This window comes from Triticum dicoccoides, chromosome 4B, assembly GCF_002162155.2.
Source record: "Triticum dicoccoides isolate Atlit2015 ecotype Zavitan chromosome 4B, WEW_v2.0, whole genome shotgun sequence".
Classification (NCBI taxonomy): Eukaryota; Viridiplantae; Streptophyta; class Magnoliopsida; order Poales; family Poaceae; genus Triticum; species Triticum dicoccoides.
The window spans coordinates 377,010,563-377,037,653 of NC_041387.1; the positions used below are offsets into that span (position 1 = coordinate 377,010,563).

At 48.2% G+C, this 27,091-nt stretch overlaps 1 long non-coding RNA gene across 2 annotated transcripts; it reads right to left on the reverse strand.

The window, feature by feature from the left end:
- Positions 1-22,451: 22,451 nt before the first annotated feature.
- LOC119296209 lies at positions 22,452-24,700 on the reverse strand. 2 transcript variants are annotated; one of them, XR_005145023.1, is made up of 3 exons: positions 23,592-24,700; positions 22,853-22,999; positions 22,452-22,782 (listed from the first exon to the last, which is right to left on the reverse strand). It is a non-coding gene; the product is annotated as an uncharacterized LOC119296209 (long non-coding RNA). The 2 variants fall into 2 exon arrangements; XR_005145022.1 differs by having other exon boundaries at positions 22,853-24,700.
- Between the last annotated feature and the right edge of the window lie 2,391 nt (positions 24,701-27,091).

Consider the following 27,091-nt stretch of genomic DNA (forward strand, 5'->3'; position numbering starts at 1 on the left):
ACCGATTTGGACTGCTCTTGCAAAGGTCGATCTAGCACTCTTCAACCCGAAAGGCCTCCATAAAAAGCAATACATACCACATGGGGTGATGAATGCTGTCTTTTCCTCGTCTTCCTTCGTCATGAAGATCTGGTGGTATCCTGAGTAGGCGTCGAGGAACGATAAGAGGTCACACCCAGCGCGGCAACAGGAAAGGGTCCTTTGGACAGGCCTTATTGATGTCTGTGTCGTCAATACACAACCTCCATTTCCCATTTGCCTTGCGCACCACTACCGGATTGGCCAACCACGTCGGATGGAGTACTCCCCTTACCAAACCTGCCACCTCTAGCTTTATGATTTCCTATGTAATGAACTCTTGCCTCTCTAGAGCTTGCTTCCTGACCGTCTGCTTGACAGGCCGCGCACGAGGACAGACAACAAGGTGGTGCTCAATCACCTCCCTGGGAACGCTAGGGATGTCGGAGGCTTGCCATGCAAACACATCGACATTTGCCCGCAGGAAGGTGACGAGATCGCTTTCCTATTTGCTGTCGACGGTGGAGCTTATGGTAAAAGCTCCTCCCATGCTGTCCTCCTTCATGGGCACCTTCTTGGTCTCTGGTGGTGTAACTCTGGACTTCTTGCTCTTTCTGGCGGAGCTCCCTGGCATGTTGTCAATGGAAGCGCAACACACCGAAGAGGTGCGCTTGCCGGAGTGGGTGCGAGGGGTCTCGCCGGTCTTCTTCTCCTCCGAGGCTCCGTCGGCAGGAGCAGGTGCCTTAGCGGCAGCTGCTGCAACTGCTTCCCAGTATAGTTGGTTGGCGCAGATTAGCGCGTCCTTCTTGTCAGAGGGGACGGTGATGATGTTCATCGGCCCGGGCATCTTCAGCGTGTTATAGGCGTAGTGTGAAGCCGCCATGAACTTGGCTAGCGCCGGGCGACCGAGGATCCTCTCCGTCTGGTGGTTCAGCTCGCTTCCGAACGTCACGGGGAGCGTGATCTTCCCCTTCGGCTGACTCCTCCCCGAGTTAACCCCTTGGAACGTACCCGTCTCCTCGAGGTCTCCATCAGGGATCTGCAGCCTTCTGACCACAACGGGCGAGATCAAGTTCAGGCCGGCCCCGCCATCAACCAACATCTTCGTCACCTTGAGGTTGCGGATTGTTGGTGAAACCAACAATGGCAAGCACTGGACCGCAGTGGTGCAATCAGGGTGGTCCTCGGTGTCGAAGATGATGGGAGTGCTGGACCATTTCAGCGGCTTTCGTTCGTCGAATGATGGTTCCACCGCTGCGACCTAGCGCGCCCACTGCTTGAGTTGGCGGTAAGACGTATGCAGCAAGGCGCCACCATCGACGCACATGGCCTCTGTGGCTTTATGAAACTCGTGGTCGCCGGGCTCGTCGTCCTCGTCATGATCATCATCTTCCTGCTTCTTGTCATGGCCCCGGGCGGGCCTCTCTTGTTGATTATCCTTGCCGCGGTGGCCTCCTTGGCCGCCACGTTTCTTGTCGGATCCCTCGGCACCATCCGGGCCTTTCTCCTTGTCCCGCCGCTCATACTCGGCTTTCTGCTTCTCAGCGAGCAGTTCTACCTGCTGGCAGTTTTGGAGATCGTGGCCCTTGGTGCGGTGGATCTTGCATTACTTCTTGTCGGAGCCTCCTAGCTTGTCGGTAGCCGCCAAGGCCCGGCAAGCGTCACACCTATCAACCTCCTTGCCGGGGTCGCTCGCTTTGGTCTTCTTGGTGGTACCGGTGTCGTCGGATCCCTCGACGGCAAGCATGGCCTTGCCCTTGCGCTTCCTATTACGGTGTCGGCCTTTCTTTGCTAGGGTGGCGTTATCGCCAGTGGAGTCGGTTTCCGCACCGGCATCTTCGCCGGGGTACTTTCTTCCCTCCTCAGCACGAGCGCACCAATCAGCCAGAACATAGAGCTCGGCCACATCCTTAACCTTGTTCATCGCCAGTTCTTCATGCATCTTGTGATTGCGCATGTTCTAGTGGAACGCACTGATCACGGCGACGGAATGAACATCAGGGATGTTGTACTGCACCCAGCTGAACCTTTGGATGTACTTGCGCAGGTTTTCTCCTTCCTTCTGGGGGATGATGTGTAAATCATTCACCTGGCCATGAGCTTGGTGACCTCCAGTAAAGGCGCCAACAAACTCATGGCATAGATCCACCCAAGAAGAGATGGAATCCACCGGCAAGTGCATCAACCATGACATAACATTAGGCTTGAGTGCCAACAGGAAGTAGTTGGCAAGCACCTTATCATCGCGGGCCCCAGTAGCTTGCATCGCGATGATGTAGATGCTGAGGAACTCGGACGGGTGGGTCTTGCCATTGTACTGCTCGCCAACGTCGGGAATGAACGTACGATGGGAGGGCCACTGGAACTACCGCAGCTCACGGGTGAAGGCCGGACAACCCACCTTGTAAGGTAGGCCACCATAGCCTCCCGGCACTGGGTGGTCCATAGAGGGCCCTGCCCGCCTGTCCGACTGGTGACGCGCGTCACGTCAGCGCTCGATCATAGTTCGAGCGTCCTCGTGAGCCCGCTCCCGGAGGACCTGGTGCTGATCGCGGTTGGTTCGCGGGTCGGATGACACGATGGAGATATCATCACGAGCGTCACCGCGGCGGGCCGACGCGCGGGGCAGTCGGGATGGAGGCGGGGAATACACCGTGGCCGCATGGCCTCCGCTAGAACGTGGCAGCCCGGCGGAGCGACGGCCGACGGGTTCCGCCGGCCGCAGCCCATCGTTGTTGGCGATGCCGACGAGGCTCCGAACGGTGGCCCTCGATTCGTCAAGCTTCTCTGCGGCGGGAGGAAATTCGAGGAGCAGCTATGCGCGTGCTAGGGCTTCCGCTGGTGTGGGTGGCAGCGAAAGCTGGGTGGACCGTGATGCGCCTCGACTCCTAACCACGTTAGAAGGAACTGCGTCACGGCTCCGCAGCCGTTCGCCACCTCCATCAGCACCTTGGCGCGCACGCTGGCCCTCCTCTTCATTTGATGGGCATACGGGACTCTTCCCAGGGCCACGCGCAGGGTCACTGATAGGGTGACGCTGCTCATCACGCACAATCTGAGAGGAGCGCACCATGGGCGCCGGTGTTGGCATCTTGGAGGTCACCATGCCGCCGCCTGGCACAACGGCGGCACCCTTGAGGGGCCCCGCGCCACCTGCGAGGGGGCCGACTCCGTCTCTGGATCCCGCGACTGGTGGCTCGTTGCCTGGCGCGCGAATAGCGCCACTCGCCAGGCGTGAACCACCAGGGTGATGTGGATGTTCACGAGCCACGCCACGGGTTCTCTCCGCGACTGGCCCGCTACTGGTCTGCGTCGAGGCCGACAACTTGGTCCCGGATGAACTGATCGCCGTGGTTGCCTTCTTCTTAGGAGCCATGGCGATGAAGAACAGCTAGGCCAACTGCTAGACCAGATTCTCACAATAGCGCCCCCTGCCTGGCGCGCCAAAGATGTCGGTGGGAAACGACACCTATGGGATCACTGGAATCCCTTCTACGGTTCCAGGCCGCAGGGATCGTGAGAAGAGCGGGACTAACAGACAAAACAAGGGGGATTTACCCAGGTTCGGGCTGCAACGATGCATAAAACCCTAGATCCTGGTTTGGTGGATGTATTAGTGTTCTTGAGCTCTCGAACTAGCTCTGGGTGTTGTGGGGTTCGAAAGAGCCGAATCCTTTCTCTGTGTGCCATGGTCCTCCTTTTATAGGCGAAAGGGGCAGCCATAGTGGCACATAGGAGGTGGAAAGTGATACAGTAGCACGAGCTTATCGCCCGTATTACAGGACAAGGTGCATTAAATGCAAGGCTTAGGTGTCCCTCCACTTTATCGGGGAAGGGGGTGGGGCCCGTCCCATCCGTCGCCGCTCCCCCTCGCTTCGACACGCGCCCTGGCCAGCGATGCATGCGGTGCCATGTAGGCAGGCAGGCAGCTGAGGTGGTGCGGTGGTGGAGCCTCCACGAAGGATTGCATGCTGCCACGCAGGTGCCTGCCCAGCTGGTTGGGTCGGCAGCTGTGTGCGAACGGTGGTGAAGACTTAGCTGGCGCGGGCCTGGCAGTGGCCCTGCCGGTGCGCTTAGCGAGGGCCTTGTCGGGTGGCCCGGCAAGGTTCTTGTCATGGCGCACTGGCGTCCCCGACAAGGATCTTGCCGGGGGGGCTTGTGGGTTCCTTCGGTGAGGATGGTTGCCATCCTATCCTTACTTGATCTCGAGCATTCTATGTCTTCACAAAGATCTGTATGCCACCACAGAGGTGCCTCCCGAGCCTTGTCCCAACGCGTTTGCCAATCGTCGGTGGGCTCAAGGGTGGCTCACTCGGTTGGCGTGGGCGAGCTGCCCCGACAAGGGTCCTTGCCGGGAAAACTTGCTTCGCCCATCTAATCTTCGTGGCCTTGGTCCTTGTTGTTGCTTCGTTCGTTTTGCGGCGTCGGCTCCTCTCCGGCTTCCCTTTCTTGCCGTGTCTGTGCGTGCCCGTGGCGGGAGGCTCTGACTGACCGTGCACAAGTAAAGGGGTCAAAAGTAGAGCCCCTACTTTTGTACACCGACAGTTTGGGTTTGGGATTTGGGTTTTCCTCACTTGATGATTTTCGCTCAAAGTCCTCAGAGGAATGGGATGCTCTCAATTGACAAGTGTTAGTTTCTCTCAGAGCAGCCAACCAGCTAGTGGTTATAGGGGCGGCTATTTATAGCCTAGGGAGCAGCCCGACATGATAAGACATAAATGCCCTTGTCTGATATGACCGTTAGGTGGTAGGATATTTTGGGACAGCTGGCGTTTGGCACAGCAACGGTCGGATTTGAGGTTCGAATTCCTCAGGGCTATCATGTTCCTCACTGTGTAGGCAATTCGCATTGACGAATTCCTAACTTCTCAGTCAGAAAAATTCCCCAGAGACCAGAAGATCTTCGTCTATGTCACTGAAGAAATTGACTGAACTGATATGAGATTTCCAATGGCTTTACTCAAAGGATTGGGTAGGTGTAGGGTTTTGAGATGAGCATCACATGGAAATCTGTTTCCTTAGTATTACCTCGACCCCCTTTAATAGTACGGTGTTTCCTATGACTCAAGAAGAAGAAAATTAAACTACGAAAACAAAAGTCTTCACATTTAAGGTTCCTCGCATGAATATCGAAGTCTTCAAGGTTACACCAATTTCTTCACTTTCAAAGTCTTTAGGAGAACCAAAGTCTTCAGTCGAAAACATTCATTTTTAGGGGTCGACTTTCACTGTAAATATCAAACTCCTCTGTCAGGACCCCGATCCTAAGTCACACCGATCTAGCATGTAACACCTCATATCACTTTGCGGCCTCACGCACGGTATTCCCACGGGTGTCGCCTTACCTTTGCCCGGGACCGTTTGCGCCTTTTCGCACACGTATATAACAGTGTCGCTAGCATCCATATGATAAGGAGCCCGGGCTGACATGGCTAGTCGTAAACCCAAAGTGGCACAAACTTACAGGGACAGGCATCCATGACCCAGCATCGAACGTGTCGGTCATCAGCGAGTGAATCCAGGTTGTAGCACTGGGCTAGCAGGACTCCGGTGAACCGGGCTATAGCGGGCTAACAGGACTCCGGTATTCATCGCGTGACATTTCCCCGAAGGGACAGACACAGGAACGAAGAAGGACACATGCCGGCCAGCCTAAGTGTTCCGGAGCAGTAGCAAGCTACCATGGCTCAGTGGAAACACTAGGAGACATTTCCCGGTAAGAGAGGCTACTAAAGATAAACAACTAGATGGTCAGATCCCACACATACCAAGCATTTCAATAACATACACACAATATGCTCGATATGTGCAAATACAACATGGCATCACAACATGACTCTACGACTCAAGTAATTTATTCATTAGGCTCCGAGGAGCGAGATATTACAAACATGGGTCTCATGACCCAACAATCAGAGCATACAAGTCAAAGCACATGCGGAAGCTATCATGTCTGAGTACAGACATCTATAAATGAAAAATGCTGAGAAGCCTGACTATCTACCTGATCCTGCCGAGGGCACAAGATCGTAGCTGAGGTAACAAGCTAAACGTCGAAGTCCACGTGGAACTACTAGTGAGACCGAAGTCTCTCTGCAAAACATAAAATAGGCAAACGTGAGAACAAATGTACCCAGCAAGACTTACATCAGAACTAACTACATATGCACCATTATCAACAAAGGGGGTGGTGGGGTTTAACTGTAGCAAGCCAGCTTTGACGCGGTGGCTATCCTGATCTACTATTGCAAATAACTCTTTTGAGGTGGCGCACACGAGTTCACATATTCACCATATCAATACACCACTATGGATCCACTCCCGTCTCCCTACGAGAATGCCATCCATAGCACTCACGCTTATCTTGCGTATTTTAGAGTATCCACTTTCACTTGTCTATGAACTGATATAAGCAACCCAGAAGTCCTTTTCCGCGGACACGGCTATTCGAATAGATGATGTTAACCCTGCAGGGGTGTACTTCTTCACACATGCTCTCACCACTTACCGCCGTTTACACGACATGTACTCGGCAACCTTCAAGCGGAAGCCCAACGTGGGTGTCGGCCACGGCCTGCCTAAACACTCAAGTCTTTAGTCCAGGTTTATCGCCTATTCGGGTTCCATCCATGAGGAGATCCGGCCGGAGTTTCGCTCACAGCCCCAAACGATGTGAACAGGGTTCCCGAGACACCAAACGGGCGCCCGGTACACCGTGCCACGTGCCTACCGCATCACAGCCCACCCCTACGGTCAGCGCTGCGCATGGCCTCCAGCATACTACAAACACCAGAAACTACTTGCAACTCCTGGACAGAGGACAAGGGTGATTAAGAAGCCGAGAGGGTCCATTGGTTTCGGGCCCAATGCGTGGTAGTAGCTGAATCATGGATCACAAACACAGAACTCAGTTCCTGAGGACGGCTGCAATGAGACAACCCACCATGTACTCCTACATGGCCTCTCACCGCTACCTTTACCAAATCGTATTCACACACTTAGCTCACACACAGTAGGACATGTTCACACACCTCTGATTCATTCCCGATGAATCAGACCTGACTCAACTCTAAGCAGTAGCAGGCATGACAAACAAGCATGAATGAGTAGGCACAACAGGGCTCAAACGACTCCTACTCATGCTAGTGGGTTTCATCTATTTACTATAGCAATGACAGGTCATGCAGAGGATAAAGGGGTTCAGCTACCGCAGCAAGTAACAGATGAATCGGTGTTGTCCTAATGCATTAAAAGAGAGCAGGAGTGAGAGAGTAGGATTGTATCGGAATGAACAAGGGGGTTTTGCTTGCCTGGCACTTCTGAAGATAACATTGAGTCTTCATCAGTGTCAACGATCACATCATCGGTATCACGTCTATCGAGAGGGGACAAATACCGGCAACACAGAAGGGAACACAATCAATGCAATGCACAATATGATGCATGATCATGACATGGCAAAATGAATATGTTTTGGGCTAATGCATCTAGCAACAAGTTAAATGGGGTTGGTTTGAATACAAGATTCAAATTCAAACTCCATATGTGATTATTTAAATGCCATTCACTTCATTTGTCCTAAACAGTAGAGATAAGTTGTTCTAACATGCATGGAAATGGTACAGATGGATTCCTTGAATTTTTCTGATAATTTTTCATATATAATTTATTTAATTTGGAGTTACGGTTGAATTTCTATGAATTTTAGAAGTTTATACAATTTTCTGGAATTTCCTGATTATTTATAAAATAAACTAAATTCCAGAAAAGGAATATTGCATCAGCATGGCGTCATGCTGATCTCAGCAGAGTCAACAGGGCTGCCCTGGGTCAAACCTGACCAGGGGGTCCCATTAGTCAGTGACTTAGGGCTCGTTTAGGTCACTGGCAGGTGGGCCCAGCCAACGGACACGTCAGCACAGTCAATGTTGACGTGTGGGTCCAGGGTAATTAGGTTAAACTTAATCTAGTTTAGTTAGCCAGTTAGTTAGGATGTGGGGCCCGGCTTTCAGTTTCACTGGAGGTTAATTAGTGGGGCCATCAGTGGCTAATGACGTACCACATCACCGGCCACCGGAGTTCGGCCGGCGGCGATCGAATCCGACGACGGAAACGCCCCGGGAAAGTGTTATAGGGGATGGTTTCGGGCGTGGTTTGCGGCTATGGGTTGCTGGGCTTCGCGCGCATCCAGGGGTGGCAACAGCTCGAGCTGGGGTGGCCGGAGCTCACCGGAATGGAGCTCGCGGCGGCGCCGGAGTTCGGACCTCGGCGAAAACGGTGTTGTGGAGCACGGGCGAGTGAGGTAAAGCATTGTGCAGCCTCCTGGAGTCACCATGAGCTCGGTGAGATGCACGGGCGCGACCCGTTCGAGCTCAGGCCACGGGGGCGACAAGGCCGGCCGCGGTGAGCTTCGGGCACTGCGGGGATCGATGGTTGCGGCATTAATTCGACGAGGGGAGCAGGGGGTAAGTGGTTAGGGGCTCACAGCGATGACGACGGGACGCTCGGCGAGGTCGTGGACGGTCCGGAGCCGATGAATTTGACGGTGATGGCCGGCGGTCCCGAGGTTGAAGAAGGTATCGATGGCGGTGTTGCGGTGAAACCCGGCTTGCGTGGCTCGTCGAGGAGATGCTTCAGGTCCGTGCGGAGCTATTGGTCACGGTGGTTGGGCTAGGGGATGGCCGTGGCTGCGGTGGTGCTTTCCGGCGTGCGGCAGGGTACTCGGGCGCGCTGCAGAGAGGGATCCAGGAAGGGGGTGAGAGCGCGGGAGAGTGAGAGAGAGAGGCAGGGAGGTGCGTGGCGTCGCCAGACGCGAGGGGGAAGCAGAAGGCGGCAAGCAGGAGCTGGCGCAGCTCGGGTGTGCGCTCTCCACGCAGCTGCCTCGCCTTCTGGCAGAAGGTTGAAGAAAGGCGCTGCGCTGGCTGGGCTGCACAGTGTTGGGCCGGCTGAGGCGCCAGATGGGCTGTAGGTAAGCGCCAGTCAGTTTTTCTTACTCTCTCTTAATTCCATTTTCTATTTTCTGCAATTGTTTTGGCTTTATTAAAAATACTAAATCAATCCCAAAAATCATGCAACTGCTCATGACCACTGTTAGAAATATATCCTACAATAACCATTTTAGTTTGGGATTATTTGAGCATTTAAAATATTTTATAGTATTTAAATGCCCAAATGCAAATAAGTAATGATTTAATTCAAAAATCCAGAATGGCCTAAAATATGTGCATCATTTTTGGCAGAGGTTTTCACCTTTACCAGAAATCATGAACATTTCCAGAGGGCATTTTGGGTTTATTGAAAAAGATTTTATTTTTACCCTAGTTGAATTCATTAGCTGCTAGGGTTTATCAGCCCCCATTTCAAGTTTCATAAGAAATTTAAACATGATGCAAACACTAGGCAGCACCAGAAGCTAGGGATGTGACAACTCACCCCCACTAAACAAAAATCTCGTCCCGAGATTCAAGCGTAGGGTAAGGTGAAGGGGGAACGCAAACTAGCACAATCTTCACGATCCAGGGTGCACTTCATCAGCATGTTGAATCGATCACCATCTTTGTCTTGTCGTCTTGTTCTGAGAACTCCAGTTATTATGACAATGAGAGGAGAAGAAGACTCTAGAAGAATCGATCTTCACGAAGGTCGAACAACTCAGGATTAACTCACGGAATGGGACATAGCAACATCTCTCGAGCTGAGGGACGAAGCACACCTCTAGAGGGATGGAGTGGAGCAGATGACGAGGTTTACCAGATAGACTACAATTCCACACTTAAAGAGGTGGTAAACGATTGTCATCGTAGCGAGGAGTTGAGTTGCCATGATACCACAACGAGGCACCTTAGGGATGGTGACTCGTAGATATATCCCCTTAAGTGGCAAAAAGAATTACCTTTGATTCAAAGATCATTGAAACTCTTTATACCAGCCTAAGGCAATCACAAGCGATCATTTGGAGGGGGTCGGTAGAATGGCATACTCGGACTTGGATGATGTGGATTACCTTGTTGAAGACAACGTAATGGATGATTTTTGCTTATCACCAGAAATGGAAGAGACCCGTGGTAGAATGGCACATTGGCGGTGCAAGCTGGAAACAAAAATGCAAATGCTGGGAATGATTCTAGTAACTGGGGAAGAACCCAACAATAGAGAGTGAATTCACTGTTTGAAAAGGTCATAGCATTGCCGAGGAAACTGAGAGGAATCCCGGTTAGTGCCGATGATAACACGTAGCGCTTGTGCGTGCTCTCAAGAACTTGAGCATTTCCACAATCATCAAGGTTTTATCAACATCCGTGTCAAGGGTGCTGACAACACAACATACTACTATGATGAATAGCGATGGACGATGCAGATGCAAAGGAGGATAACACTTTCTCAGATTTCACCTTAGCGAGGCCAAGGAACCAAAATCTGGATGATCGACCGAGAGACATTTAGCACTTCGCTTCTAATGTTCTCCTTGATGTGCTAGTGTAACCCATTCATAGATATGGTTTGATATCTAGAACATCAAGTAAAAAGGTCGGACTTCGGGAGCAATAGAATCCATAAGGAACAGTTACGGAGGTAAATCCTACGAAATCCTTATGGGGAGGTGGCCAACTTCTCCAATCAAGATACTACAATATTAGGTCTCCCGGCGGGGTGTGTTGGCCATGACATCCACTTTACCGGTTTTCGAGGGACCGATATTATAGTTCTTGGGAAATGTTCCAAACCATCATATCTTCCTGAGATTCAGATCTGGTTGGTGTCAGGATATTCCAGACTCATCGAGTCTAGGAAGAAAAACGAAAGTTTGCAACACAAATCGATGAGATGACATTGCGAGATTCTCGGGGAATGAACTACGATAGTAAGCTCCAAAACATGAGCTGGTTCTGCTACAAACATGTGAACACGTTGTCCCAGACAAGCATGGCCATGTAGTAGTCTTATAATTAAACACTACCGAGTTCAGGTGGGGAACCATCATCGGGGATATCAGAGTCCTGTGCATTACCATGGATTAACACTTAACTCCTTTTCCTGAACAAATCAGTCAGTGGCTTGGGGTGCTACGGAACACATATAGAATGGAGGTTGCAAGTCTCCGAACCACAGAATACTTCGCACGTATGCATGACTGATTGGGATGATTCCAGAGGAAGCAAAACTAACTTTCTCAAATTCACGGCGGCAACTTTCACCAAATGCACGTGTATAAGAGGAAGTCACTCCTTTCATCAAACAAGTACTTCATGAGCTAGCATGAAGAAAATGCTTTCAAAAGTTTCCAACACTAGCTTAATGTTCAGCAAAATTATGGAGAAGACAAGGATGTTGTCGATGGGCTCAACAACAATTCATCCAGGTTTCCATATAGAAGGAATTCCATAGTTAAGTGAACACAGTGATAGCATTGATCAGACCAAAAGATGTAATGGTGTATGCTCGAGGAAAATCCACGAGTAAGACAACATTACGAACATCGTTGGTTCTGACTTGATTTGAGGATAGCCCATACTCAAATCAAAGTTTTGGTTAGGACGATAAGTCCAGCAATTGATCGCGAGGATCAATCAATGAAGACATCACCTTTCTTCAACACACACTACACAAGAATATCCCTTGGGAACGAACTAAGTCAGGCAAGCTTTTATCTTCCAACTCTCCAAGTTGTTGTCTAGCTTAACCAACTAGCTCAGGGATATCTAACACCGATTCTTGGAGAGAAGGTGGTTCACAAGAAACCAACTTGATCACGAGCTCAACATAACAGTCAAGGGACAACCTGGTAATACTTCCGAGAAGATATTCGGAAAATCACGAACCACCGGTATGTTACTAAGCTCGAGAACAATCTCTCTTTTGAGGCAAGACGATATGATCACAAGAGCGAGGGACTGACTCAATCCTAACTCATTGATCGAAAAGGTGCACCGGAAATAAGGACTAGGTAGCACGATCAATCTTAGAATGATGATTCAAAAACCAACACGCTAAGAATGAAATTATTGTCCATTAACTACCAAGCAACAAGGTTGCTAGGAGTATTGAATTCACACATCACGATTCATTTGTCGGCATTCCGGTTACAATAACACGGAAACCGAGAAATTATCAATGATGATCAGAAGTATTACTGCGTCAAGAATTCATAAGATGGTGTGCAATTCCCATGATATTCCTGATATAAAGATGGTAATACTTCAAGGTAGAACAGACCAGAAGCTGGATTGGCATTTTGATCTGCGGAATACAATTGCTTTGACCCAATCCTAGATATGGATGAGATTCTGGAGTTTGTTTCTCCTATTCATTCTAAAATAGAATGGCTTGGCGGACCACAAGGGTAATAGGCATCGACGAACGAATGCACGCATACTCCTGACTATCAATTGATAGGCGAGGGTCGGAAACAACTAAGATGGGACAACTCAAAGAACATATGATTTTCTGAGTTGTGGATGCATGGATTAGCATGTCGAACGAAGTTCAACATATTTCTTCCAGATAACCCATGCAGAAAGGTAGAACTGGCAGAGCCACAATATATAATGGAGAACTCATCAAGAATAATCCTGTTGTGATATTTCAGTTCAACGAGGAACTTCTGCCATAAGTAGTTCATGGTATTTGGAAGAAGAAGATACCATGGACTTCAAGGACTATCGCAAAGGTTACTAATATCCTAAAGGCACTAGCAATTACTATCAACATGAAGTAGGTAGAGTGAATCTCGGGTTCAAGAACCCAGGAATAGAATACCTACTACTAAGTAGCATCACGGAATGCTTTCGAGAATAAAGGCCAGAATCATCACACTAGGAACACAAAACGTTGCTAGATTACTAGGTGACTCCCTAAAACACCTAGGGTCATAATAATTATTCCAACATATATGTCAAGGCAATAAGGTACCTCAACTCACTGATTTGTGTGATTACTCTGACCAAAAGGACATCGGGAACGGGAGGAACGGATTTGCAAATGCATCAGATTGTTTAGAAACCTGGGATGACTTGGACAGCATAACGGCTATAAATGCTCAAAAGATTGGAGACATGCTACAAAAATGGTGGCATAGCCACTCAGAAGCACAATACCAAGGTTTTCGAGATCAACAGTTAACATACAGAAGTAGAAACTGAACTGAGGCTTAATCCAACAATCTTAAAAGTCTACGGATTAGTAACACGTGATCCTGATGGAAAGAAGAGATAGCCTAGTTCTTAATCCCCGTAGAAGAGAAGATGATGACTCAGATCAGAAGGCCATGAGGTATAAGGAGTAAAAAGAGCCTTACGTTCCATCCCACAATCAATTCCCTTATATAACTAAAGAATTTCTAGACTCAACTTCGACCAGTTTGGCTTGGTAATCCTACAGGCAGTCAAGCTCTAATACCAACGCTGTCAGGACCCCGATCCTAAGTCACACCGATCTAGCATGTAACACCTCATATCACTTTGCGGCCTCACGCACGGTATTCCCACGGGTGTCGCCTTACCTTTGCCCGGGACCGTTTGCGCCTTTTGGCACACGTATATGATAGTGTCGCTAGCATCCATATGATAAGGAGCCCGGGCTGACATGGCTAGTCATAAACCCAAAGTGGCACAAACTTACAGGGACAGGCATCCATGACCCAGCATCGAACGTGTCGGTCATCAGCGAGTGAATCCAGGCTGTAGCACCGGGCTAGCAGGACTCCGGTGAACCGGGCTGTAGCGGGCTAACAGGACTCCGGTATTCATCGCGTGACATTTCCCCGAAGGGACAGACACATGAACGAAGAAGGACACATGTCGGCCAGCCTAAGTGTTCCGGAGCAGTAGCAAGCTACCATGGCTCAGTGGAAACACTAGGAGACATTTCCCGGTAAGAGAGGCTACTAAAGATAAACAACTAGATGGTCAGATCCCACACATACCAAGCATTTCAATAACATACACACAATATGCTCGATATGTGCAAATACAACATGGCATCACAACATGACTCTACGACTCAAGTAATTTATTCATTAGGCTCCGAGGAGCGAGATATTACAAACATGGGTCTCATGACCCAACAATCAGAGCATACAAGTCAAAGCACATGCGGAAGCTATCATGTCTGAGTACAGACATCTATAAATGAAAAAGGCTAATAAGCCTGACTATCTACCAGATCCTGCCGAGGGCACAAGATCGTAGCTGAGGTAACAAGCTAAACGTCGAAGTCCACGTGGAACTACTAGTGAGACCGAAGTCTCTCTGCAAAACATAAAATAGGCAAACGTGAGTACAAATGTACCCAGCAAGACTTACATTAGAACTAACTACATATGCACCATTATCAACAAAGGGGATGGTGGGGTTTAACTGCAGCAAGCCAGCTTTGACGCGGTGGCTATCCTGATCTACTATTGCAAATAACTCTTTTGAGGTGGCGCACACGAGTCAACATATTCACCATATCAATACACCACTATGGATCCACTCCCGTCTCCCTACGAGAATGCCATCCATAGCACTCACGCTTATCTTGCGTATTTTAGAGTATCCACTTTCACTTGTCTATGAACTGATATAAGCAAGCCAGAAGTCCTTTTCCGCGGACACGGCTATTCGAATAGATGATGTTAACCCTGCAGGGGTGTACTTCTTCACACACGCTCTCACCACTTACCGCTGTTTACACGACATGTACTCGGCAACCTTCAAGCGGAAGCCCAACGTGGGTGTCGGCCACGGCCTGCCTAAACACTCAAGTCTCTAGTCCAGGTTTATCGCCTATTCGGGTTCCATCCATGAGGAGATCCGGCTGGAGTTTCGCTCACAGCCCCAAACGATGTGAACAGGGTTCCCGAGACACCAAACGGGCGCCCGGTACACCGTGCCACGTGCCTACCGCATCACAGCCCACCCCTACGGTCAGCGCTGCGCACGGCCTCCAGCATACTACAAACACCAGAAACTACTTGCAACTCCTGGACAGAGGACAAGGGTGATTAAGAAGCCGAGAGGGTCCATTGGTTTCGGGCCCAATGCGTGGTAGTAGCTGAATCATGGATCACAAACACAGAACTCAGTTCCTGAGGACGGCTGCAATGAGACAACCCACCATGTACTCCTACATGGCCTCTCACCGCTACCTTTACCAAATCGTATTCACACACTTAGCTCACACACAGTAGGACATGTTCACACACCTCTGATTCATTCCCGATGAATCAGACCTGACTCAACTCTAAGCAGTAGCAGGCATGACAAACAAGCATGAATGAGTAGGCACAACAGGGCTCAAACAACTCCTACTCATGCTAGTGGGTTTCATCTACTGTGGCAATGACAGGTCATGCAGAGGATAAAGGGGTTCAGCTACCGCAGCAAGTAACAGATGAATCGGTGTTGTCCTAATGCATTAAAAGAGAGCAGGAGCGAGAGAGTAGGATTGTATCGGAATGAACAAGGGGGTTTTGCTTGCCTGGCACTTCCAAAGATAACATTGAGTCTTCATCAGTGTCAACGATCACATCATCGGTATCACGTCTATCAAGAGGGGACAAATACCGGCAACACAGAAGGGAACACAATCAATGCAATGCACAATATGATGCATGATCATGACATGACAAAATGAATTTGTTTTAGGCTAATCCTTCTAGCAACAAGTTAAATGGGGTTGGTTTGAATACAAGATTCAAATTCAAACTCCATATGTGATTATTTAAATGCCATTCACTTCATTTGTCCTAAACAGTAGTGATAAGTTGTTCTAACATGCATGGAAATGGTACAGATTGATTCCTTGAATTTTTCTGATAATTTTTCATATATAATTTATTTAATTTGGAGTTACGGTTGAATTTCTATGAATTTTAGAAGTTTATACAATTTTCTGGAATTTCCTGATTATTTATAAAATAAACTAAATTCCAGAAAAAGAATATTGCGTCAGCATGGCGTCATGCTGACCTCAGCAGAGTCAACAGGGCTGCCCCGGGTCAAACCTGACCAGGGGGTCCCATTAGTCAGTGACTTAGGGCTCGTTTAGGTCGCTGGCAGGTGGGCCCAGCCAACGGACACGTCAGCACAGTCAATGTTGACGTGTGGGTCCAGGGTAATTAGATTAAACTTAATCTAGTTTAGTTAGCCAGTTAGTTAGGATGTGGGGCCCGGCTGTCAGTTTCACTGGAGGTTAATTAGTGGGGCCATCAGTGGCTAATGACGTACCACATCACCGGCCACCGGAGTTCGGCCGGCGGCAACCGAATCCGACGACGGAAACGCCCCGGGAAAGCGTTACAGGGGACGGTTTCGGGCGTGGTTTGCGGCTATGGGTTGCTGGGCTTCGCGCGCATCCAGGGGTGGCAACAGCTCGAGCTGGGGTGGCCGGAGCTCACCGGAATGGAGCTCACGGCGGCGCCGGAGTTCGGACCTCGGCGAAAACGGTGTTGTGGAGCACGGGCGAGTGAGGTAAAGCATTGCGCAGCCTCCTGGAGTCACCATGAGCTCGGTGAGATGCACGGGCGCGACCCGTTCGAGCTCAGGCCACGGCGGCGACAAGGCCGGCCGCGGTGAGCTTCGGGCACTGCGGGGATCGATGGTTGCGGCATTAATTCGACGAGGGGAGCAGGGGGTAAGTGGTTAGGGGCTCACAGCGATGACGACGGGACGCTCGGCGAGGTCGTGGACGGTCCAAAGCCGATGAATTTGACGGTGATGGCCGGCGGTCCCGAGGTTGAAGAAGGCATCGATGGCGGTGTTGCGGTGAAACCCGGCTTGCGTGGCTCGTCGAGGAGATGCTTCAGGTCCGTGCGGAGCTATTGGTCACGGTGGTTGGGCTAGGGGATGGCCGTGGCTGCGGCGGTGCTTTCCGGCGTGCGGCAGGGTACTCGGGCGCGCTGCAGAGAGGGATCCAGGAAGGGGGTGAGAGCGCGGGAGAGTGAGAGAGAGAGGCAGGGAGGTGCGTGGCGTCGTCAGACACGAGGGGGAAGCAGAAAGCGGCAAGCAGGAGCTGGCGCAGCTCGGGTGTGCGCTCTCCACGCAGCTGCCTCGCCTTCTGGCAGAAGGTTGAAGAAAGGCGCTGCGCTGGCTGGGCTGCACAGTGTTGGGCCGGCTGAGGCGCCAGATGGGCTGTAGGTAAGCGCCAGTCAGTTTTTCTTACTCTCTCTTAATTCCATTTTCTATTTTCTGCAATTGTTTTGGCTTTATTAAAAATACTAAATCAATCCCAAAAATCATGCAACTGCTCATGACCACTGTTAGAAATATATCCTACAGTAACCATTTCAGTTTGGGATTATTTGAGCATTTAAAATATTTTATAGTATTTAAATGCCCAAATGCAAATAAGTAATGATTTAATTCAAAAATCCAGAATGGCCTAAAATATGTGCATCATTTTTGGCAGAGGTTTTCACCTTTACCAGAAATCATGAACATTTCCAGAGGGCATTTTGGGTTTATTGAAAAAGATTTTATTTTGACCCTAGTTGAATTCATTAGCTGCTAGGGTTTATCAGCCCCCATTTCAAGTTTCATAAGAAATTTAAACATGATGCAAACACTAGGCAGCACCAGAAGCTAGGGATGTGACATCCTCATTTACTTATAGAGCATGTGTACACTCACAAACATATTAGTCCCTTAACCTATAAGTCTTCAATACACCAAAATCACTAAGGGGCACTAGATGCACTTACAGAAACATATGCAGAAAGGTATGTGATAGTGTTGGGAGAGAAATAGTGAAGTTGGGCACCGAAAAAGTTCAGGACACCCCGGAATAAGGGATGCGGAGGCAAAGAGATACCACGGTCGACATGAGTTGCGAGGAGGATGCACTGACCCTCCTGTGGCTGAGGCTCGATCTTTTTCTTCGGCAACCTCCAAGACCCGTCAGCAATCAAGCCCATAGTGGCCAGATCCTCCAGATCTTCTTTCCGGAGCGTGGACCGAATCAAGTTCCCCTGGATCCAGCCAGGCGGCAAACCGGACCTCGACGACGGCCCCCGACTCGTCTTCTTGCCCTTCGCCGTTGCCGTCGCCTTCTTCACGCGCTCTAGGGTCGTCGTCTTGTCCTTAAGCATTGGGCGGATTGTGCACGGGCAGGGCGGCGGCATCGAGACTGGAGGAGGACGCAATGGGGAAGTAGAGGAGGAAGAAGGGGAATAGGGCGCACTGTGCAAACGCATCGACCCCAACGCCTTTTATGAGCCCGCTTCCGAGTGGCTGACGCGTGGGCCCGAGCAATCCTGTCAAATCCACAACAGTCGCACGCCCGATACATGGCGAAAAAGGTGGTGCAAGAATCGAGGCGCCCCTATCTATCCACCCCGTTTACTGCGGCGCGCTCCGTCCCGCGTGTTTCCCCAAAGTTTCAAATCCCGTGAGATCAGGGAACCACAGAGTAACCAATCGCGCCAAAGATTTCATAGCATATCAACACTCGAAGACTGCCAGTATAAGTTCACTCGATGACCTCTGAATTGATCAAGGCGACTGAAATAAAGTTGAAGTTTCAACATGATTCCTGAACTCAGCAAGAATGCCTACGAAGCATAAAAATCAGGACAGGATCAACTTCTACTCTCTTTTCTCTCAGACCTCAATCCATTCGGGGGCTAAAGATGATGCCATGGACCTAGGGTATGGTCATAGGCCTGATCTATACGCCCTACCCAAGGTCACTACCCTAGAATCAAGGACATTTAAAGTATAACAAGAGATACCGACTGAAGTAACCATGGAGTGCAATCCACTCGACCAATTACCTCACTCGGATACCTCCAATTCCATTCAACCAAGATGAAGTCACTCGACCATACAAGAAACCACTCGGAGTACAAAAGACGTAGAGTCACTCAGGATGGCAACGATCGGGCGTTCACTCTATACTCTTAAAGATCATTAATAGCTCTTTATAGCTGGTGTTACCAGTAACGCCCTGTCTTAATGTACATTGAACCCTATAATGGGGGACGGCTGTGGTCCTGGAACACTCTATATAAGCCACCCCCTCCTCTGGCTCAAGGGTTTGCACCCCCTGTAACACCACACACCCATATTCTAGTCGACCGCCTTAGGGCACCGAGACGTAGGGCTTTTACCTCCTCTGAGAGGGGCCTGAACTCGTAATGTCATGTGTACAATCTCGCCGTATCTAGGACCTTGCCTCCTCCTACGTACCCCCTACTCTTACTGTCAGACTTAGTACCACGACAGGGGGCGCGCCCTACCCCCCTGGGCACGCCCCCTACCTTGTGGGCCTCTTGGCAGGCCCCCGGTGCCCATCTTTTGCTATATGAAGGGTTTTTACCAAGAAAAAATCACAAGGAGTCTTTCGGGACGAAGCGCCGATGTCTCGAGGCGGAACTTGGGCAGAACCAATCTAGGGCTCCGGTGGAGCTGTTCTACCGGGGAAACTTCCCTCCGAGAGGGGGAAATCAAAGCCATCGTCATCACCAATGATCTTCTCGTCGAGAGGGGGTCAATCTCCATCAACATCTTCACTAGCAACATCTCCTCTCAAACCCTAGTTCATCTCTTGTATCCAATCTTTGTCTCAAAACATCAGATTGGTACATATGGGTTGCTAGTAGTGTTGATTACTCCTTGTAGTTGATGCTAGTTGGTTTATTCGGTGGAAGATCATATGTTCAGATCCTTAATGATAATTAATACTCCTCTTTTTATGAACATGAATATACTTTGTGAGTAGTTACGTTTGTTCCTGAGGACATGGGAGAAGTCTTGTTATAAGTAATCATGTGAATTTGGTATTCGTTTGATATTTTGATGAGATGTATGTTGTCTCTCCTCTAGTGGTGTTATGTGAACGTCGACTACATGGCACTTCACCATGATTTGGGCCTAGGGGAAGGCATTGGGAAGTAATAAGTAGATGATGGGTTGCTAGAGTGACAGAAGCTTAAACCCTAGTTTATGCGTTGCTTCGTAATGGGATGATTTGGATCCATATGTTTCATGCTCTAGTTAGATTTATCTTAATTCTTATTTGTAGTTGCGATGCTTGCGAGAGGGCTTAATCTTAAGTGGGAGGCTTGTCCAAGGAAGTGCAGCACCCAAGCACCGGTCCACCCACATATCAAATTATGAAAGTAACGAACGCGAATCACATGAGAATGATGAAAACTAACTTGACAACAATTCCCATGTATCCTTGAGAGTGCTTTGCTTTATATAAGAGTTCGTCCAGGCTTGTCCTTTGCTACAAAATGGATTGGGCCACCTTGCTGCACTTTAGTTACTTTTGTTATTTGTTACCCGTTAAGAATTATCTTATCACACAATTATCTGTTACCGATAATTTTAGTGCTTGCAGAGGATACCTTGCTGAAAACCGCTTGTCATTTCCTTCTACTCCTCGTTGGGTTCGACACTCTTACTTATCGAAAGGACCACGATAGATCCCCTACACTTGTGGGTCATCAGCCGTCTTGTTTAGATCTGGAGGGGGTGAGAGAGTGAGAAGAACAGACCAATCGTAGCAAGCAAGTCCCGAAGTGGACTAGTGGAGTAGTAACTGTTTTTCTCTCTATAGTGATCATTTTAAATTGAATACGCGTGGAGCCATCTTTTCATTTAACGTACCGGTAAAAAGAAACTCGATCAATAACCGCGCCATCGCGTTCATGTTGCACTTGGTATGGTTGACATTAAGTGGATGACTAGATGTCTCAAATTGACACGTTACCTGCCTTTTCGTGTGCAAATGCGCTCCACCGTGAGTGTACCCACACATGTGCGTGAGGGTAGAGTGAAGTCCGATTTATAAACCTTGAGGTTGTAGAGCTAATCGAAAACAAACCCTCACCTTTAAATCCCTGAAGTTTGTACCTTGTCCTCTATAGTCCCGCTCATTTTTAACCTTAAGGGCATGTGCGATTTAAGGGGTTTTAACGAGGATTAACAGGGATTGTGGGGGATTAAATCATGTACAAGAGAAATTCCCCTCCATTCCTCTCCAAACCCCTTAGGAGGAGGTTGAACCGAACAAGGCCTAGCTAGTTACTCATTCTATGAGTGACATCACACATACCAAAACAAAATGACTCTATAACCTAATAAATGAAGCTTTGCATGACACTACATGTGCGATGACCACTGGAGCAATCCACTCAGGTTGTACGTGCATGACACTACAGAGTCCATCGTCCCACTCCAGCGACGAACATCGCTCGCCTGAGAGCGCGAACATGGACGCAAATTCGTGCAAATATGGCTGAAGTTCATATAAACATGATAGATTTGATTACATTTACATTAAATAAGATGTGCTCGTCTAGAGCTAAAGGTATAATTAATATACCTAATCTAAATGGTCGCTGGCCGGTCTCTTTGTCCTCCTCCGGCATCCAGCTGAAGAAGAAAGGTGCAAGACACCGGCTGGTTTCGTCGACGTCGCCTCAGCGGTAGCCTTGATGGGACACAATCGGCGGCGGCCTCCCATGTTCTAGTTATCCTCCATGATGGCGGCCAGCGGGGATGTGCTGGCCATCACCTCGTTGACATCTGTGTAGCCGCGTCACCTCGTCGACATCTGCGGCGGCTTCTTTCTCTGCCTGCATGGCACGTCTACGCGCACGGCGACAGCGGATGACGCAGTTGCAGGCATTGGAAGCGATGTACAACACGGCAGCGTCAAGGGCAGCGATGATGCTCGTGCCCCCATGCTCCCCGACAAGCCAGCGTGGAGAAACTCGTCATTCTTTCTCATGCAAGATTGGAGCGGCCTGCTGTGGAATCACATGCTCGCTTAGGGTGGCAAGTGGCTCCGTCGGGCTAGGCGAGGTAGGTGGAGCAGCGAGCTGCCTTGCATGTAACTGCCAGGCTCGTCAGGCCACCCAGACGGATTTTATGCCGCCTATATTAATTTAACCATGCTCTAAAAAGGTGGCCCACCTTTGGTTATAGTACTGTACTGCTGCTAAAGGTTAGCACTAGGTGACCTTGCGTTTGGCTCCTAGCCTCTTCCAAAAGTCGAGCAATGATGATGGTACTACACACTACACCACAACACTGATGCAATGGCATATAATCTGCCAGAAGAAACACTTTAAGAGGGCAGATAAACTGCCGGGAGGCTGGTTCTCCCGGCAGATAGAACTGCCATGAGAACGGCTGCCGGGGATTACTTCTCCCGGCAGATAAACTATTCCTGGCAGTTTCTCTGCCCTTGCCTATGTATTTGCGGGCAGTTTGTTTTCTCCCGGCAGATTAGGCATGGCATAGGAATTACAGGTTACCGACAATGGAACTGCCGGCAAAAACATGTTCACCCGGCAGTTACTATGCCATCACGTTGTATGTCACTAGCAAACTGTTCTGGGCAAGATACACATAATTTATAATATCCATGTACCGTGTTCCAGCAATCAGGAAATAACACACAACTAATAAATTCACTTCAATCAAAGTAACATATAGGCCTCATCCAAAATTTTAAACTTCGTTTGATAAACATACATACCGAATACTTATGTTTAGATACATATACATATGAATCAACCATATAAGGATGTTGTGCCACAAAAGGAAAATAACTTATGTTTCTAAATGTGCCACAACCAAAATGATCATACAGTGGCTTATGTGCCAAAACAATCACCTAAATGAGTACAGTAATACTTGCCACCATCTCCAGGTTCAACAAACAAGTCATATTACATTATAACAACAGCAACTTAATTGTAGGTCTTCCAAACCTCCAGCTCCAACTTGTAGATCTTCCAAACCTCGATCAACTTGTGTATCTTTGGGAAATCTGCAACAAGTCAGAAACTCAAGCTACATAGGCATTAATAATTTCCACGAGATAATGAACATTTCGAGACCTTATCATCTCATTATATCTTCTAACACTCTGTTCTTCTTCTTCCATCACCCACACTGCCGTTGCATCTTCTAATCTATTGTCCATGTCACTTTCTCCTGCCTTTTGTCATTCTTTTTTCCGAAGATATGCACCCTCACACAAAAGCCTGATTAAGAAAATTGCACAAGAATACCACTCATACTTATCTTAACAAAGATAAACAGAAGTATGGAAAGCACACAAAAATATGAGACGATGGCTGCAGGTCAGATATAATTCAGACTTGCTGTTGACATCACTCCAAGAAATATTTGAACAAGCTAAATGGCGTAAATGCATTAACAAATTCTGTCTCTTCCTTTTACTGATAATTTTAATAAAAAACTAAATATTTGCACTCAGTTCAATTGCATGACATCCCACTCCATTTTCTCAATAATTGCATTGTTTATATAGCAACCAAAGGTGTGGCAGTGGCAGTCCCACTCAATATAAAATGTAGTGTCGCTTTCAAAGCAAGTCGTTTTACTAGCATGTTTTCAGACTTCAGTGTGTATATATATCTTATATCAAGATTATTACGATTAGTTATCAATACACAAATGTTGACACTTCAGTACATTCAGGATGAATAGAAAATAAGGTCAACCAATTTTTACACACGAGATCCTTCCCTTTTGAAAAAGCCCCCAGTTAAGAAGAGAAAGTATATGTATTAGGAAAAAAATACGTAAAGAGCGGCTACCACACATGTATACCTTTGCTGCTGAGCCCCACCATCAGTTCATAAAAAAGGATTTCCTGAGAGAAAATTGAACAGATATAAGTACAGTAAAGTTCACTTGTGTTCCTCTCACAAATTACTTGTGTTAACCAGTGTGATGACTTAGTGTCTCCAATCATGTAGATCCTAATTAATAGTGTTGAAAATCAGATTATGTGTGAAGAGAGGCGTTACTACTAATGGAAAAATTTGTTATCAAGCTTTTGTTTCTTTATTCATTTGCAAGATTGTTGTTTCCTTCTTTTTCCCAGGAGTGCTCTTTACATGTTCCTTGTTAGGACAGCAGATTCCTTCAAAAGGGTCTAGCCTCATTCTTCTTTTCTAGTTATTCTACTCCCTTATTGTTTTCAAGTGGCAAAATAGAATATCATATATAAAATGTAAGATGATGAATATTTGCTAAGAAACATTGTGGCCAAAGGTAGGCACAAATAGCAAAGTTTCAGCTCTCCAAGCTCATGAACAGGAAAAGGTACAAAGGCCATGGTCGCTGGCGGTCTGGTAGCAGGAAAAGAAAATCGACCCAAGAAGTTGGGCAAAAGCTCACACCAAAAAATCTAACATCCTCACCTCCACTGAGCACAGGAGTGCCACGGGAAAGATGAGGAGATTTCACCATGACAGATCTGAGCAGCGTGTTGTCCAACGTAGGGAGGAGCAGGCACCGCTCATGCCAACGCGGTGGAGGGAGCAGTGGTAGGGAGCTCACCCATGCTCATCGGCTTGGAGGGCCATGGAGAAGTGGAGCGCGCCAGCGTGCTGGTGGCGCGATGACCCTGAGATGGCAGAGGTGCCAAGAACACTGATTCATCTCGCGCTTGTCGTCGCCGCGCCCACAGTATCATGGGGAAGGCTCGATTTTCGCCGCGGGATCTGGTCCTGGAAAGGGAGACTACGTTGACTTCGGCCTCGCCACACCGGCGCAGTTGACCCGCCCCGGTGGCGGTGACGAAGGAAGGCAACGATGAGTCGACGGGCGTGTACCCCGATGGGGTTGCATAGGTTGGTGGATGAGGTCGAGGGCGGAGGGCGGATGGGGGCGGCGGCGGCGGCGTTGGTCTGGGAGGAGGACTTGTGGACGAGGGTTCGATGTGGAGTGGATCTGGTTCGAGGCCTGTTATTCGTTTGGCGCACAAATTTTGGGCCTCTCGCGTGGTCACCCGCGGCGCGCATTTGAGCCCAATTACTTTGGTCTCGCGCCACACGCTGCCCGGCAGATAGTGGGCCAGGGTTTAGTTGTGCCGGCAGATATAATGACCCGAAAGTTGAAAATCATTGCTGGCAGTTTGTGCGCCCTCGTTGCTCAACTTCTGCCGGCAGTTTCTTTGACCTTAAGTTCTTCTACCGGCAGTAATAGTATTTCCGGCGGATAGTTTACCCTTGTTCTCGTATTTCTCCCGGCAGTTAATTGCCCTCAATTAAGTGTTGTGGTGTAGTGACAGTATATATACTTTTGGCAATCTGACACCGAATGAAGTGTTGCACATCCACCGCTTGTATAAAACAAAAGCTTCGCCTCGTGCTGCGAGCCACCGTGCGCGTGTGTGCGAGGGAGAGGGCGTAGTAAGTAAGCTTCTCATTGTTCTGCGAGTTGACGGGACACATCAAAGTTATTCAGTACTCTCTCCAAAAAGGGCCGACCATGTCCATGGCTGATACGTATCCTACGTATCTATAATTTTTTATTGTCCATACTATTATATTATCATTCTTGGATGTTTTACAATCAATTTATATCATTTTTTGGGACTTAACTATTGACATAGTGCCAAGTGCCAGTTGTTTTTTCTGCTTGTTTTTTACACCGCAGGAAATCAATATCAAACAGAGTCCAAATGTAGCGAAACTTTTTGTGGATTTTTTGGACCAGAAGACACCAGATGGGCCAGAGAAGCACCTGGGGATGCCCCGAGAGGGGCCCCAACCCACCAGGGCGCGCCTGGCCCCCCAGACGTGCCCAGGTGGGTTGTGCCAATGTCGGTGGCCTCTTGCACCGCCTCTTTGCTTTATAAATACCCCAATATTCCAGAATCCCTAAGTCCAGAACCACCAGATCCAATCTAGACACCATCACGGAGGGGTTCATCATCCTCATTGGTGCCTCTCCGATGATGCGTGAGTAGTTCATTGAAGACCTACGGGGCCATAGTTAGTAGCTAGATGGCCTCCTCTCTCTCTTTTGATTCTCAATACAATGGTCTCTTGGAGATCTATTTGATGTAACTCCGTTTGTGGTGTGTTTGTTGGGATCCGATGAACTTTGAGTTATATGATCAGATCTATGTTTTTATCCATGAAAGTTATTTGAGTTCTTTGATCTCTTTTATGCATGAGTACTTATAGCCTCGTATTTCTTCTTCGAATATTTGGTTTAGTTAGGCCGACTAGATTGATTTTTCTTGCCATGGGAAGAGGTGTTTTGTGATGGGTTCGATCTTACGATGCTTGACCCCAGTGACAGAAGGGGAACCGATACATATGTATCGTTTCTATTAAGGATAACAAGATGGGGTCTATTTCTACATAAATAGATCTTGTCTACATCATTTCATCATTCTTATTGCATTACTCTGTTTCTCCATGAACTTAATACACTAGATGCATGGTGGATAGCGGTCGATGTGTCGAGTAATAGTAGTAGATGCAGGAAGGAGTCGGTCTACTAATCTTGGATGTCATGCCTATATAAAGATCATTGCCTGGATATCGTCATGATTATTTGAAGTTCTATCAATTGCCCAACAGTAGTTTGTTTACCCACAATTGCTATTTTCTCGAGAGAAGCCACTAGTGAAATCTACGGCCTCGGGTCTCTTCTTTATTATATTTTCCTTCCCGATCTATTTTTATTTGCTTTTATTTTCAGATCTATTAATCCAAAAATACAAAAATACCTTGCTGCATTTTTTTATTTTTTATCTCGCGTTCCCGCAAGATCTATTTATCCAATCTACTACAATTTTACCTATCTTTTTACCCGTGAGGGATTGACAACTCCTCTCTTATGTTGGGTTGCAAGTATTTATTCTTTGTGTGAAGGAGTTGTTTACGTGGTGTTGCATGGTTGTCCTACTGGTTCCATAACCTTGGTCTCATCACTGATGGAATTCCTACAATAGTTGTGTTGCAACATCCCTTCCTCTTGGGGAAATTCCGATGTAGTTCAAGCCACATCAAAAGGAATTTCTGGCACCGTTGCTGGGGAGACATCATCAACATCTACCAAGTTCCTAATCACAAGTCTCATATCCTTGCAATTTACATTATTTTCCATTTTCCTCTCGTTTTCCTCTCCCCCACTTCACAAAAAATTGTCAATTTATTTGCCCTCTTTTTTGTTCGCCGTTTTCTCATCAGATCTGTTTTTGAGTGCAATCTTGTTGCATAGTCACGATGACTCAAGAGGCACCAAGTTGTATGATTTCTCCAATACCAACAACAATGATTTCATTAGCACTTCGATTGCTCCTCCCG